Raw genomic sequence first — 11,203 nt, forward strand, 5'->3', positions numbered from 1 at the left:
AAATTTTGACTTAAATTCTGCACCCTATGGGGGGGAGGAGCACGCCAGACTTCTATCTATGTGACCTCTGTGCACACGTATTTATTTTATCTCTTATCTGGTAAAAATCTATTACAAAAAAAAGATATTTGCACTCTAAAATTCTAAAGCATGCAACTATGAATGTAAAAATATAGACATGCATTACTGCTTAAGGCAATCTAGGAAAAATTGAGATACTTAGCATATAAAAATGGCCATTTCTATGTCTGCCCAGTAGCCACGTCAAGGCATAGCTCATATACTGGGTACCTACTCTAACGCGTCTCTCTGTGTTAAAAACCTCCTGTGTATGGGAAGTAGGAACCTGCTACTAAAGAATAAAATCACCCGTGGCTAAAGGGGGAGGAGTGCACAGTCAGAGGGTGTGACTCCATAATCTAGACAAAAAAGACTGACGGGGATTCCCAACATTCAGTCTGAAGAGGTGCAAAACTGAACATGACATATAACAAAGAAAAAACAGTTGCCCTCTGAAATTCTAAAAAATGCAAATCATGAATGTAAGAATATAGACATGCATTACTGTCGCGGGCGGAGGAGGGGACGCTGCGCTCACCCACTGCTCGGGTCCGGCTGCTGCTGCTTGGTGGTGGCTCGAGCGGTGGGCCGGATCCCGGGGACTCGAGCGGCGTTCCTCGCCCGTGAGTGAAAAGGGGTTTGGTTTTGGGGATTTATTGTCCATGACATGACGCCACCCACGGTTGTGGTGAGATTGGTGACACCACCGCTGCTCTGGACGGGGATCCCGGGAGCGATGACAGGGAGCAGCTTGGATGTTGGTTCTCCCCTCCGTGGGTAGGGGGTTGGTTGTCCCGGGGCCCGGTGATGGGGTAGGGATGGATGACAGGCGGGTTATGGGGCCTGGTGAGGTGCAGGGTCGCGGGGGCAGCGCTGTGCCGCACGGCACGGAGGTACTCACTCAGCCAATCAGGAACACAAAGTCTCCGGTAAAACAAACGGCTGGATGGACGGGTCCCACAGACGGCTGCGGTGTTTCTCCTCCCGGCAGGTTGATGGTGACTGCCTTTCCCTGCACCTGTGTAGTGTAGACGGCTCCGATGGGTTCCCACCGGTAACCCGCTCCCCAGCTTGGATATGTGCTGAAGGAGCCCCTTTTGCCTGCAGGCTCTGGCCCTGGGAACTGTAGCCTTGGCGGTGACTGTGTTTCCCTCTAACGGTTGGACTGTTGCTTTCTATCGGGACTTGGCTGCTGGGAAACCCCGGAGGTTCCCTTCGCTAACGGATTTGACAAATTCAACGGCGACTCCTAGCCTTGTCGGGGTCTGTAAGCCCCTGCCGGATGGTGCTGGCTTCTCTTTGCGTACCGGTCCGGTACCGCCGGGCCACCACCCATCCACGGTCCTTACGGCTAGCTCCAATAGGCCTCTCCTGCAGACGGTCACCACCGTCCGCCAACCTTGCTGTTCCGTCCGGGCCACACACCCGGACCAACTTCAGACTGCTCTTTTGCCACTCCACTCCTCTCCTCTTTCACTTCCAAACTCTCTCTCTAAACTACTAAAACTAAAACTGAACTGCTTTTCCCGCCTCTAGGACTGTGAACTCCTCGGTGGGCGGGACCAACCGCCTGGCCCACCCCCTGGTGTGAACATCAGCGCCTGGAGGGAGGCAACAAGGATTTTTGTTTGACTTAGGTGTGCCTGACCGGGGTGTGGGGTGTGTTGGTGTAGTACCTGTGACGTCCTGGCTTGTCCAGGGCGCCACATTCCCCCTTAGTAAAATGCAGACCATCCGCGGGCTGCCCGTCCATCACCGGTTTTATTTTCACAACTGAAAAGAGATAAAACGGTAACATATAATACAAGTATATTAACTCTTCCCACATCGGGAGGCACATTTCTTAAACGTTGCTAACGGTAACGGCTTCCGCTCTCTCCCACCCAAGCAACCTGGCCCTGATGCTGCCCCTAAGCAAATGGGCAGCACCCCTTGACACCAGTCCAGCACAAGTTACCCGAGCGGGTTCTGTCCCTTTCAGGGGCCCCACGTCCATGGGGACCCCTGAACCCCCGGAGGATCGCCACCGGTTGCGGTAGTGGCGGGCCTGGGCCATCTCTTTCCTCCAGGCCCATCCTCCAAATCAGCCTCTCCGGAGGCGGTAACGGTAAAGCCATAAAAACATATCCATTTACACACCAGAAGTTCGTGGTGCCCTGCCAGTTCTTGGGCTTGTCCGTAGCAGTTTCTACGCATTGGGTTGTAAACAGTCACCACGGGGACAACAGTTGCCGGCAACGACCGGTTCTAATCAGGGTTGGTCAATCAGGTAACATCTTCGGTTTATTCTTTCTTATCATTCATTAAAACTTTCAAAACGGTACTTTGGTGGGCCAAACGGGGACAAATTGCAACGGGCCTCCGCTGCCATTACTCGGACTCTTCGGCTGAGGCGGCCCCATCCTCCGCCACCAGCATATCGAACATGCAGTGACAGGCCTGCTGTGAAAGGGGTGCCCGGTATCCGTTCCCACCGGCGCGCGGGGTGTAATAAACCACCGGCTCCCCCTCATAGCGGAGACGCTCACTCGCCTCCTTGGGTTCAGGTGTGGGGTCGGCGCTGGGGCCGGAGTCGTTATCCTTCATCCCCGCGCCAGGCGGGTTGCCGCCAGCTGCCGCAGTTTCCAGGCCACCGACATCCAGCACATCAGATTCAGCTGTAGTAACACTGGGTAGCAGATCGGGTTGGTCAACACTGAGGTGCCTCATGAGTAACGGCAGGGACGACGCGAGGGCCGAGACGGGACCAGGCCCCCCAGCCGCAGTGGCCGGTCCTGGTAGGACATGGGGACGTGGGTTACCCGTCGGCTCCGTCACATCTGCTCCCATGCCATACATTGGGGCCGCTGCAACCAGCATTTCCACCTCATGGGTCCACTGCTCCATCATGAGATATATCTGATGTTGCTGGAGCTGATTGAACTCGACTACTCTGGCCTTCATCCACGCCACGGTCCCGGTCTCGGGCACAGCGCCTCGTGCCATCCTGGCCGGGGCCTCTGATACATCTTCATTAAGGGGCCGCGATCTCGGCGGTTCCCACAGGGGCGATTCAGGACGGCCCCGCGCGTCTGCAGCCAGTCGGTCCGCCGGGGCGGATTGGCAGGGTGTCGCTATCGGTTGGACGGGTAGCGGGCCTAGTGGCGGGGCGGCAGCCACTAACACGGGTAGCGGGGGAGGAGGCAGGGTGAGCGGGCGCAGGCCGGGCCCCCCAGCCGCAGTGGCCGATCCCTCGGGAATACAGGGGCGTGGGTCTCTTACCCGCTCCTCCGAATCCTCCTCCACCTCGCGTCTCCGCATAGCAGCCACCACGTCCGCCATGTCGGTCTCCCACTCCTCCAGGAGGAGCTGCATGTGGGCCTGCAGATGGTTACTCAGCGGGGCGGTCTGGTCTCTCAGCCACGTCGCCGTGCCGGGTGCGGGGGCTTCATCGTTGGTAGTCGGACTGTGCATCTCGGCAATGAGGTTTTCCAGGAACCCGGTATCGCTGCAGAGTCCTGGCGTCCCTGCTTTTATAGCCGCGGCTACATGCGGCCAGACGCCATCAGTCCCCCTTAGTCTTTTTCCGGCTCCTCCTCTACAGGGGCGGGGTTTAGGCCTTCGCGCCTCTACTGCTCGAGGAGATGCTCGAGCGGGAATTTTTCGCGCCCAAGATGGCGGCTTCTCCAAATTTCCGGCCGGACACCTCCGGCGGTCACAAGGCGCACCTCTACCAGACGGCAGAGCGGTAAGATCCTGTTTGTGACGCCAAGTTGTCGCGGGCGGAGGAGAGGACGCTGCGCTCACCCACTGCTCGGGTCCGGCTGCTGCTGCTTGGTGGTGGCTCGAGCGGTGGGCCGGATTCCGGGAACTCGAGCGGCGTTCCTCGCCCGTGAGTGAAAAGGGGTTTGGTTTTGGGGATTTATTGTCCGTGACGCCACCCACGGTTGTGGTGAGATTGGTGACACCACCGCTGCTCTGGACGGGGATCCCGGGAGCGATGACAGGGAGCAGCTTGGATGTTGGTTCTCCCCTCCGTGGGTAGGGGGTTGGTTGTCCCGGGGCCCAGTGATGGGGTAGGGATGGATGACAGGCGGGTTACGGGGCCTGGTGAGGTGCAGGGTCGCGGGGGCAGCGCTGTGCCGCACGGCACGGTGGTACTCACTCAGCCAATCAGGAACACAAAGTCTCCGGTAAAACAAACGGCTGGATGGACGGGTCCCACAGACGGCTGCGGTGTTTCTCCTCCCGGGAGGTTGATGGTGACTGCCTTTCCCTGCACCTGTGTAGTGTAGACGGCTCCGATGGGTTCCCACCGGTAACCCGCTCCCCAGCTTGGATATGTGCTGAAGGAGCCCCTTTTGCCCGCAGGCTCTGGCCCTGGGAACTGTAGCCTTGGCGGTGACTGTGTTTCCCTCTAACGGTTGGACTGTTGCCTTCTATCGGGACTTGGCTGCTGGGAAACCCCGGAGGTTCCCTTCGCTAACGGATTTGACAAATTCAACGGCGACTCCTAGCCTTGTCAGGGTCCGTAAGCCCCTGCCGGATGGTGCTGGCTTCTCTTTGCATACCGGTCCAGTACCGCCGGGCCACCGCCCGTCCACGGTCCTTACGGCTAGCTCCAATAGGCCTCTCCTGCAGACGGTCACTACCGTCCGCCAACCTTGCTGTTCCGTCCGGGCCACACACCCGGACCAACTTCAGACTGCTCTTTTGCCACTCCACTCCTCTCCTCTTTCACTTCCAAACTCTCTCTCTAAACTCCTCAAACTAAAACTAAAACTGAACTCCTTTTCCCGCCTCCAGGACTGTGAACTCCTCGGTGGGCGGGACCAACCGCCTGGCCCACCCCCTGGTGTGAACATCAGCCCCTGGAGGGAGGCAACAAGGATTTTTGTTTGACTTAGGTGTGCCTGACCGGGGTGTGGGGTGTGTTGGTGTAGTACCTGTGACGTCCTGGCTTGTCCAGGGCGCCACATTACTGCTTAAGAGATATTTAGCATACAAAAATGGCCATTTCTATGTCTGCCCAGTAGCCACGTCAAGGCAAAAATCTATTAAATTTAGTATGTCACCATTATTCTAAATACATTTCTTTGTATTCAAATCACCTATGAAGACAAGATATTTTCTAGGAGAGCACATTTCCATATCACAGCAGTCACATATCCATCTTATCCAAAAATGAAGCACAGAGCCGGACATGTGATCTATGCAGCACATGAGTGACCGCAGCGGTAATGCTTTGGTCACTACTGAATGCTATGATTGGCTACAGCAGTCAAATCCAAAGCAAAAAAATGAGGAACAACGTGCACCAAAGGCCATCTGACATAAAAAACTGAATAGGCGTTTATTTTGTCTACATGTTTCAGTAGGAGACAGCTCCGTTCTTCTGGTCAAAATAAATGTCTATTCAATTTTTTTTTATTTTATACAGTGTGAGGCGCTTATTATTTCTTGTTTTTTTTTTCTTTTTTTCCTTTGTATCTGTTTTCTCGATCCTCAACGACAGCCTAAAACACCCAGTGGCTGAACATAGTTGGAGCTGCCTTATGAAGGACCACACTGGTTGTGCCTACACAACAGCAAAACTCAGCTAGGTAAGCCTTGACTAATTTTTTGGTACTGCAAGTCTTTTATTAAACTGACCGAGTGCTACACACTTTTTCTATCAAAATCGTCTTTAAAAGTTGAGCCTATTTAGAAGTCTATTTTCTAATTGTTTGGATTTTTTTGTCTATTCACCTATATGCGGATGATTTTGTAATCGAGATATTTGTGGCTGATTCAATATTTGTGACTTTTTAAGAAGTAAACTGTTTGTGCAAATGTACTCATCTGGAGTGATATTGTTCTTGTTTGCCATTAATTTTTTGCACGAACATTAGAGCTGCACGTAACTTTTTATAGGATTATACAACTTATTGCTCTAAAAAGGTACAAAAATGTAACAAAAAAAAGAGCATCTTTGCATAAAATTCATGAAATCGACTTTTTTTCCCCCGAGGTCACTAATCTCTGGCATTCAACCACCACTTTGGACTGATACAGTTTGATCTTGTGGTGAAATAAAGGGAGCAACGGGATCCCTCCCCTGCTACCCTCTGTCTTCTAGACTACAGGCTGATATATGCATTATGGCTGACAAGATATCAATGTCCCAGCACAGGCAACGCAATAACATCACTGAAATGTGTCACTCTGTTCTTGAGTACAGGGCAGAAGAGAACTTTGTGCTTTGAGGGATCAGATTAGGGCAGTAAACACTTTAGATTTTGCTGTGAGTGCAGCACACAGGAGCACTCTTCGAAGGGGCACTGTTACTTAAAGGGAACCTGTCATCAGAAATTTAGCTATAAACCTAAAGGTTTCCCCTTCTGCAGCTCCTGGGCTGCATTCTAGGAAGCTTCCTATAGTTTTTGTGGCCCCTTTTATTCCAAAATAAATACTTTACAAACTTGTACCTTTTCGTATGCAAATTTCTTAAATCTTCCATGGGGGCGGGCTGCCTGATGTACGTTGCTGTCCTCCTGCCGATTTACGCCGCCCCCGAACGCTGAATTTCAAAACTCAGGACGCCGCCCCTGGGCGCCCGTGGTCCCGCGCATGCGCTGTGCTACTGTAGCGGTGCCGTGCACTGTGTGCATGTGTGACCGCTAGTGACGCTTTGCGCGGGCACGAGGTTATGGGCGGCGCTGTGAGTGTCATCAGCAAGTGCCGCCCATAACCTCGTGACCGCATTTTCGCCTATTCCTCCAGCGTTCTGCGCAAACGCTCGCTGGCCAGATGACCGGACGTCACCTCCTTCCCATCCTGCTCAGCAACAGGAAATAGATGGGAGGAGCGGACGGAGCAGTCAGTGCCCGCGCAAAAGCGTCACCAGCGGTCACACGTGCACGCAGTGCACGGCACCGCTACAGTAGCACAGCGCATGCGCGGGACCAGGGGCGGCGTCCTGAGGTTTGAAATTCAGCGTTCGGGGGCGGCGTAAATCGGCAGGACGACAGCAACGTACATCAGGCAGCCCGCCCCCATGGAAGATTTAAGAAATTTGCATACGAAAAGGTACAAGTTTGTAAAGTATTTATTTTGGAATAAAAGGGGCCACAAAAACTATAGGAAGCTTCCTAGAATGCAGCCCCGGAGCTGCAGAGGGGGGAACTTTTAGCTTTATAGCTAAATTTCTGATGACAGGTTCACTTTAAAGGGACACTGATTATGTGGGGGAGATTGATACTGCAGAGCTTGCTTATGTTGGAAATATGAGAGGTAAAATGTATCTGTGTTACACACTCTACAGGTAGAAGTTGTCAAAAAATCCCCATAGAGGTCTGGGGCAGATGGGAAAAGTGACGTTCTATCTGTAACTGCACTGTAACAACAATGTACAGAACTTGTATTAACTACTATTGTCACACGGTGTTTGGCTCTATACTCGCCGAGTGTCATGGCGGCATGTGACGCTGTTCACACTGCAGAATGATACTCAACACTACGCCTTCTATGGTGCTCCTGAGTTGCACAGACAGACTCCAGCGTCGACCAGCTGTGTGCTCATTAGTGATTGACATTGAAGCAATTAATTTTTGGTAGCCTGCTGGTTACCTCTATTATCACATGTTGTGGGATACCTATTACAGTTACTCTCCACCTTTTTAAGATGGTGGAGCCTGTCTTCCCATAAAGACTATAGCTTTTACTAAACCTCTCCATTTGCTGTTGTGTTCTAGTTACCAGTGATTTATTGTGTGCTGCTTGGTGTGCTGTGGAAATCCTCTCATCGTCTGTTTATTTCTTCCGTGCTCTTTATTTCCTCCTTATCACATATCATCTTATATATCTGTGTGTGTGATATTATTTTTGGTTTTCCTGTTTGTCTATATCTGTTGGTTCAACCATTCCTGTACCGGTCCTCCCCTGGGTTTGGGGAGTGGAAGTATAAGATCAGGGCTTGCTAGGAGCAGGGCACGGAACATAGCCCAGACATCTTCACCACTAGGGTATCTCTGGGATTAGGGACAGGTAGGGAGCCATAGCCTAGGGGCCAGTCTAGAAGCCCCATCCCCTGTTATCCCCTTATACCCCGTGAAATATATGATCACTATATGGCAGCAATACTAGTCTTTTTTTTATATATATATAGTATACAGATATAGTGATCATGTTGTGGCAGTATTAATTTAGCCTAGTATAGTAGTTTTAAGTGTAATATCGGGCTTTGCAGAATGTGTTATTGTTATGTAGAAACACAATCCTAATTCCAAAAAAGTAAAACAAGAATATAATGATTTGGAACTCTCTTATCACCACATTTTATTCACAGAAGAACATAGAACAGATCAGCGGGTGAACATTGGTCAATTTTCCATTTCATTTGAAAAAAAATGAACTTATTTAGACATTGAGGGCACCAGTATATATCAAATAAGCTGGGGCAGGGTTAACAAAAGGCTGATAAAGTAAATGGTGCTAATGAAAAACAGCTGGAGGGTCAATTTTGAACACATGACTGTATAAAAAAGAGCATGTTAAAGATGCAGAATCTTTCAGAAGGAAGGATGGTTGGAATCACCAATCTGTGAATAACTGCATCGAAAGATTGTGGAAGATTTCAGAAAAATGCTCGACATAAAATTGCAAATACTTTGATTAGCCTTCCATCTACAGTACATAATATCAAAAGTGTCATGCTGGTGTCTCGCATGCCGTCTCGATGCCGATTGGCTCACTGCATTCACCACTCTGATTGCCCAGCGCCAGACTATCTTCCCTGTGCAGCCTTGTGTTCAATGTCAGCTCTGCTCCTAGAAAATCTCAGTTCGGCTGCTGCAGTCCTGGGGACTGCCCTGTGATAGTATCTGGTGTCTACCGGCAGCCCAACCTATCCTCACCATCAGAAGCCCTAGTAAAAACCCGGTAGACACTTAGCCACGCCCCTCCAAGGTACATCCGGCCCATGGGGTAGTGAGTCGAAACCCACCAATGTGACATTACAATCGGGCCATGGACCCTACTGATATATCGGGACCCAGTGACCCCAAGTCTCTATTACAAGTCTTGTAAGAAGAAGTTTGTTCTCAACCGAAGCGTCAAGACCAGCTGATGCAGGAGCTTAATGTGATGGAAACCCAGCTGTAGGATTCACCACTTCTGTGCCCACCCTGTCCCGTGCTTCTACCGCTACAAATTCGTCTTCGTCAGCACGAACATTGTCTCCTGGGAGTCGCCTGGAGTTCCAATGTCTGGTGGAGCAGCTAAGCTTTAACTTTTACTTCCGTCCAGCTTTGATGGGAATCCAAAGGAGAGTCGTGGCTTCATAAAACAGTGCTAGATCCACTTCACTCTCCACTCTCAACTTTTTATTTCAGACCAAACCAAAATTTTGTTCATGGTCTCGATGCTGTCTGGAAGAGCCCTGGGTTGGGCAAACTCATTTGGGAGTTTGGTGGTCTTGAGACTCACAATGTTGAGAGATTCTTGGAGATGTTACGGGCAGTATTCAAGGAACCTAGCGCACCTCGTCTTCCGTCTCATCCCTTCTGACTTTAAGACAGGGCACATATACCTTGGTTCAGTATGACTTACGCTTCCGCATCCTAGAGGTGGAGCTGGCCTGGAATGAAGAAGCCATGTGGCAAGCTTCTGGCAGGGCCTGTCTGGTTGTATCAAGGTTAAGTTCGCAGGCAGAGATCTACCATTGTCTCTAGATGTCCTTATTAGTGATGAGCGAGTACTAAAAAGCTCGGGTGCTCGAGGCTCGGGCCGAGCATCCCAAGATACTCGTGTACTCGGCCCGAGCACCGAGCCCAATGTTATCCTATGGGAGTCCCGAGTATTTTTGTGAAATGACCACCGGCAGCATGTAGAAACCATAAAACTGTAAATTAAAAAAAAAAACGTGCGTGTGTGTGTAAGCGTGCATATATATATATACACGCGGAGTGGAGTGCGGGAGGGGCCGTAGCCGAGCGGGGAAGTGTCGGGCTAAAGGCACGGTCATTCTGTGAGGGCCGGCCAATCACTGCAATTCCACAACAGGGCTGTGGCATTGCAGTGGTCTGCCAGCCAATCCCTGCATAAGGGCTGGCTCTAAAAAGAGCGCCAACATGAAGACCACGAGTACAGCACGAGTATCGCGAGATTACTCGGTCCCCGCCGAGTAGCCCGAGTACAGTGATACTCGTGCGAGTACCGAGTAGTTACAAGCATACTCGCTCATCACTAGTCCTTATACATCTCGCTACTAGGATTGATCTCCATTTTTACGAACAAGCTGTCACACAGAATTTTGCACAAACTTCACCAATTGTCATGGTGGCGTTGAGCGCTGTTCAGATTGCAGATTCTAGCACTCTGCTAGATGTTTTTTTTGGTGTCTGGGATCAACACAGGCAGACCCGGACGTCGACCTGCTGTGTACGGATTCATTGGTAATCTAGCAATTAAGCTCTGTTGGTGTGCTTGCTCCTTTGGTCACATGTTGTGGGAAGGCCTATCTTATCTCCTCCCCTGTAATTTATGCTGGATGAAACCTTCCACCCATGCCAGCTATGTTCGTCTGTGAGGTGTGGAATCCCAGACTTTCTGGTGAAAGTTGTGCTCATTGCTTGGTGGGGTTGTGGAGTTTACCTTGTTGTTCTGTAGCTTCGCTCCTGCTCTTGTTTTTCCTCCTGAACCGTCTTATTGGCTTTACCTTTGTGTTTGCTGTGAAACAGAGTTCTGGTTTTCCCCTATCTGTCTTTATCTCTGAGTTTCATCACACTCCTGTTCTGTCATTCCCTGGGAGAAGAGGAAATTAGATCAGGACTGGTCTGGAGCAGGGCCAGGAAGGAGACTCAGCCTCTCCACCATCAGGAGTATCTCTGAGGTTAGGGATAGCATAGGGCCCCCTAGCTTGAGTGACAGCCTAGGAGCCCTGGTTCCCCACTATCCCATAGTCATTATGACACAAGCTCTTGGATAGTGTCAAGAGTCTTCTCTTGTCAGGGGACCTCCCAGGTCAGTTTCAACCTGTCAGGACCCTTTGCTGCCACAAGATCCACCTCCTACTGTAGAGCCAATGCAGGTAGGGCGAGCCAAACTTTCTGTACAAGGGCAATAGCGAAGGTATAGTGACAATCTGTGTATGTACTGTGGAAGTGAGGGGCATTTTGTTTGTCAA

Source organism: Anomaloglossus baeobatrachus, chromosome 10, assembly GCF_048569485.1.
Source record: "Anomaloglossus baeobatrachus isolate aAnoBae1 chromosome 10, aAnoBae1.hap1, whole genome shotgun sequence".
NCBI classification, from domain to species: domain Eukaryota; kingdom Metazoa; phylum Chordata; class Amphibia; order Anura; family Aromobatidae; genus Anomaloglossus; species Anomaloglossus baeobatrachus.